The sequence below is a fragment of the Gossypium arboreum genome, chromosome 2, assembly GCF_025698485.1.
Source record: "Gossypium arboreum isolate Shixiya-1 chromosome 2, ASM2569848v2, whole genome shotgun sequence".
Classification (NCBI taxonomy): domain Eukaryota; kingdom Viridiplantae; phylum Streptophyta; class Magnoliopsida; order Malvales; family Malvaceae; genus Gossypium; species Gossypium arboreum.
This window is the reverse complement of record NC_069071.1, coordinates 25,294,309-25,300,256: the sequence shown is the minus strand read 5'-3', so window position 1 is coordinate 25,300,256 and position 5,948 is coordinate 25,294,309. Positions and strand designations below refer to the sequence as shown.

The 5,948-nt window shown below is 32.7% G+C and overlaps 1 pseudogene; it reads right to left on the bottom strand.

The window, feature by feature from the left end:
* Positions 1-1,623: 1,623 nt before the first annotated feature.
* LOC108466534 (auxin-responsive protein IAA27-like) lies at positions 1,624-4,137 on the bottom strand (annotated as a pseudogene).
* Positions 4,138-5,948: the final 1,811 nt, after the last annotated feature.

Here is a 5,948-nt window from a genome sequence, read left to right as displayed (position 1 = left end):
TGCCCAATTTAGTTTTTTGTTTTGTTTATATTGGCAGACTGACCTGAGCCCAAATGTTAATTTGGGTAGGGATTTTATTATATTATTAATGAGCCCAGTCATTTTATTCAAAATAAAAATAGTAGCTTCTTAAAATATAAATAAAAAGAGTTATATATCGAATTGAATAATTTCAACCATAAATAAAATAACTAATAGATGTGGAATGACTTTGTATTAAAACATGAAAGCTTTGGTTAGGAAGTTTGAGGATCAATTTAATAGAATTTGTAAATATGAAGGGTTAAATTTATTGAATTATTTAAATTAGGATCAAATTGATAGAATATATAAGTATTAAGGACTAAAGGTGTATTATACCAATTAGTAAAAGTATCAATTTATTGACAGGTGACTAAATTATAAATGAATTCAAATGTTAGTGCTTAAATAAAAAATGTTTTAAAATTAAAAGAAGAAAAAAAAACTCGGGCATAATTAGACGAAGATTTGCATAATAAATAATCACGTTGAATGCACGAATTAGCTTGTTCATCAAATATTACCGCGCTACTTAAGAAAGAATTACCACCCAAGGACCTTGGCTAATCCATAAAATAAAATAGGCCCATTAATGAATATATGTAGACACCAATAAATTTTTTAAAAGAAAAAAACTAATTTAATACATTTTTTTTCTGAATTAAAGAAAATAATATCAAATATCAATGAGTGGGGATGAAAAAAAAACCCAAATTCCACCGGTTTCAACCCGACCTGATTCAATAGGTTGAATTTTCTTTTTGGAAATTTGGATCCAGGGCTGGTCAGTTGGAATTAGAGAAAACAGATAATTAATCTGAGTCGAGATCGGATTTAAGATAAATCTGTCCCTCTAAGATACTTACAAAAATGCTCCTAATATATATATATATATATTAAATTTTATTTTAATAAATATATATAAATATATTAATTTTTAAGTCTAAAATAAAAAAAGATTTATTTGTTTCAAAAAAAAAAGTTAAAAACGTAATTTTATTTGCTTCAAAATAAAAAAAATAAAATAATTAAATTAAATTTGGGCCCGATCGGTTAAGAGTCGTATTTCTTATTAAATTTTGATTTCAAATTCGATACAGATTCTCTTCTTAAGAGTCAAATTTAGATAAGGATTAGAGTGGATTGGTTAAACTTCGGGTTGTGGTGGGCAAAAATCAACCTCGCCCCGCCTTATTGCTATCCCTAAATGAGTGCATAATGGCATAGGTTAATTACATTATTAGTGCTTTTCAATTTTCTTTTTGTCCTTTTAATACAAATGATGCTTAGAATCAAAATTAAATACAGTTCTTCTCAACCTTTAAATAAGAAGATAAGCACACTTCAATATGCTTGAATCATACTCTTCCATTAGCAACAATGCCGATACTAACCAAATCAAAATTCAGTCAACTCGAATTTTCTTTCAAAGCATTCTTCAAAAACTTAAAATTTCAGAACATATAAATAATTAATATAGGTTTATATCTAGTACTCACCTCCGGAAATAAAAAAATTAATTAGTTAATAAAATATGTTGTTTAGTTGTTCTAATAAGAAACTTTTTTCACAAACAATAACACTCACTAATCACGTTCCAGATTCATTGCAACTAATCTATGGTTGTCATTTTTCACTTGTGTGTGTGTGATGATTGCCGAGGACTTTTAGGGTTCGGCGTGCTCTTCTTTTCTGAGATAAAAGGAAGAAATAGCCAACCACCAATCAATCCATTTACACAGTTCTCAAAATTACATTAATGAAGAAATAAAATAAAGAGACAAGCGGATATGTTTCCAATGCCATCATTTCATTTGTCTAATAGAAATTTCTTTCTTTTTCTAAAAATTTCCACAAACTACTCCCAACTTAGATATCTCAAAGCACATATATATAAATTCTTGAGTAGGGTACTCAAACTGATCATATCCTTAAATGTCTTGGTTTTCAAGACTTGATTTGTTTATCATCTTCAACATGCTTTTGCATTAACTCTGGTTCTTGCATTTCTCCATTGCTCTTGGAGCTGAAACCACCAAAAATAAAAGACCACTCAATATCAGGAATTCATGAAATCATCTATATCAGCCATGAGAATGCAATGGAATAGTTGATCAAGGAACAATGATCAGCGAAACCAGATACCTAGTCCAATTGCCTCTGAACCTTTCACTATCCGTAGTCTCTTACAGGAATTGATGAACATCCTGGAATCAAACATCACAAACAAATAACCGAAAAATATTAGATTGCAGGAAAACGGAAGTGTTGCGTTGCAATGTCAAGTAGCTTAACATTGCCAAGGCATGATTCATTTTTAAAGGAATACATAAAGTGGTATCTAGGATGAAAACCACTTACTCCCACGGAACATCTCCAACCAGCATCCAATCGCCGTCCTTGTCTTCATAAGTCAGCACGTACTCAGATCCGTGGAGAAGATCCATCAAACGACTCTCACTCAGACCATCTCGTACAGCAAGTCCATTGGAGCTGCAGTGCCCTGTATACACACACTTAACACTATAAAAATCACATTGGTCTAAACTCTTCCAAAAACAAATAAACTACTCAGATAAGCTTCTGCTGCAGGGTTGATTCTTGATTAAAACTTTTTCACCACACAAAATAGTTTCATCTAAAACTATAGCTAGTTTGTATATGAATCTTGTTGCATAAATATCACATATCGTTAGAAATTTCCGATTTTTACATAACGCGTGTTAAAGTAGATGTATGTACATGTGAGGGATTGTATACCAAGTGTAAAACAGGTGAACATCTTCTCCAAAGCTGATGAGAGTTCCATATAGGTTTTGTAGGTCTTGAGATCAACCTTCCTCAGGTATGGTGCACCATCCATGCTCACCTTTACATAGTGGCAACCAGCGGCATCCTCACCGTTTTTCTCCGAATTTGAGGCCATCGTATTCTTCCGGAATGATCGTATTGGTGGCCATCCTACCACCTGTGCTCTGTTACATAAATCATACTCAATAGTTGATTTAAAATTATAGACTAAGAACCAGTTATACAAGTAACGGTAGACCAAAGAGATTAAAATTTCCAACAAGGCAACAATTAAAGAACTAAGCAATGAATATTACAAAGGTGCATGAAGAACACATTCGGAAGTTAAAAAGCTCTAGGAAAAGTCCCTTTCGGCTTCAGAAATTTTCAAACAAACTTCAAAAATGAAAGAGTGAGCGGATTAAAATGCAGATAATCTGATGCAAGTTTGATATTCGCTTCAAACATTGTGGTGATATCAGCAGTATGAAGAACACAATTTGAGTCTACAACACTAGATAAAATCAATGCAGATAACTGAAACTTCAACTTGCAATTTCATAAGAAAAAGCAAACAGGTTTGATGATAAACATACTTTGAAGCAGGAGGATTGGAATGCTCATTTGAAGAAGGAACAAGAATGTTCTTGTCTTGAACTGGGTTTGGAGACTGAGGAAGGCCACCAACCTCTCTCATGGAAGGTAGATTGTTTTTACCCTCCAAAACAGCCCTAGGAAAGGCCAAGATGGCACCTTTAGCCAACTCTACATCAGATTTACCATGCATGGGAAAAACCCATTTCCCATTAGGTCCATCAATGGCATCTGAGAAACCCCTTTTTGCTCCAGACATCAAGTTCTTCAAAGGGCTTACAGCAAAACCATTACTTCTTTCATTTTCTCTCAAGGGACTGAGAACCTGGCAAGCCAAGTCTCAACTCAGTTTCTTTAAGATTGAGACTAGTTCTGGTGGTTTTGTCTTCATTAGGATGAGTTGAAGAGGAGGAGGGGGAAGAAGAAGAAGGGATCTTCTCAGAGCTTCTTTCCACTGAAGAAGTCTCTGATAAGCCTATGTAATCATGTTCTAGAGGTGTTGACATCTAAAATACCAAACTCTTTTGAAAACTTGTTTTCCTTAAATATATCAACAACAACAACTGCAGAAGATGAAGAAGAAAACTAATGTGAGAAGAGAGAATGACAGAGTGAGAAGCAGTCAGGTTAGGCTCTGAGGTGAGTTGGGTTTTGATGAAGCAGAAAAAGAAGTTTCTTTGGCCTTTCTGTAGCTGCTTTGCTTAGTATATTATTTTTTTCCTTTCTTTTTTTATAAATTCTACTTTATGTCTGTTGGTGTAGGCAAAAAACCCTTTATTTTAACTTGGTCAAAGGAAATAAAATATATTTGGTTTGCTTTTAAGTGATTAATATCTGATATATGATACTTTAGCTTTTTTAAGAAAAAATCAAAATCAAATCGAACGGTTACAGAATAATTCAATTGATCCAAAAAAATATTTGTCAATTTGGTTTGTTTGAGTTCATCGACTTTTTATTTTTATTTTTAAATAAAATCTCAAAGATAAAATTAAGCATTAGATCAGTATTATCATGGGACTATCAAGTTGTAATTGATCAATAATCGTTTTCGAAGATTCTAAAAAATGATTAGAGCATAAGGGAACGCTTTCATCTTTCTCACTAACGAATGTGCAATTATGTTGGCTTTTCTTAGAATCTTTTCAATGATCACCCTCTATTATCTTTTATAAGGCTTTTGAATTTTCGGGGTTAGGTCCCTATTGATAACATGTTAATTTGCATGACATTTTGTGTTTAATTCGGTTTATTTTTGAATTGATCCCTACTAAATTAGTATTTTTATGTTTTAATCTTGTTAGGGACGCAATTGAGACACTAAGAGACAAATACAATCAGAAAAGGACCAAATTGAAACACAATCAATAAAATGAGACTGAATCAAAAATATGGAAAAAGCCAAGGACCCATCAGAATTTTTGACTTTGTAAAAGCCAAAAATAGAAAATAAATCTTATTTTATTTTATTTTATTTATTTTTTATTTAATTTTATGTTAAATTAGTTAAGGCTAAAATTAGTAAATTTTATGTATATAAATAGGGCCTTAATGCACTTAGGGAAGGCACATCTAATTCTACATTTTGGCTTCAATTTGGAATTGAATAGAATTATTTTCCTTTCTCTTTCAATTTGGCCTGAGAATTCTGTTACTTTCATTTCAATTTCTTTGTTCTTTCAAAATTCGTCCAATTACCTTCCAAGTCCTTTCATTCCCCAATTTCCTCCATTATCATCAAACCACTTTTCATAACCTAAAAAGCATGATTACATTCATGTTTCACTAAATTTCACCTTAGCTTTAGGCCAGTGTTATTTCCGGTCGGAAATCGTGAGATACGTATTTGTGCTAAAAATCCTTCCAATTGGTATTCACATTTTTCCTAAGTCTTGGGATTGACAACTCATCCTTTAAAGCTGACTTGATTCCAAGTCAAAAAGTGCACGTTGGGTTGGAGTCGTGTTTGCTAACAGTCAGGGAAACGAGTCGGCCGTGCTGTATTCGGATCTCCAAGAACAAATCAAGGAGGAAGTGATCAGGTTTAAACAACCCACGCGGTTGAGGCCGTTAAATTGAGTTGGGTTTTTCAGAGCGCAAGGATACCGAAATCTTGAATCTGGAACACATGTATCTCAGTTAGATAATCAGTAAAGGTTGGTTTGCAGTCGTACCAGGACCAGTTACGAATGGAAGAATTGGTGGTTGGAACGTTCTTAACTGCTATAACCAACTTATCGTTTGGAGGAAAAGATTAATTTTCGATGATCGATTCTTAATCCGGAATCTACCGAGTCTAGGGCTAAGGCTTATTATCTCTGTTTACAAAAATACAAATTTATTTCCCAATTTAAATTTAGTTCCAATATAATTAATTGTCTATTTACGTTGTTTCGAATATTTAGTTTCTAAACAGTTTTTTCAAAACCCCAAAATTTATTTTTTTATTTTTTTTTGCAGGTCCTTTTGGAGTTGTAGGAATGACTTTTGCCATGACTTTTGACATGACAAACATTCTGTTCACAAGTTAAACGCATAAGTAG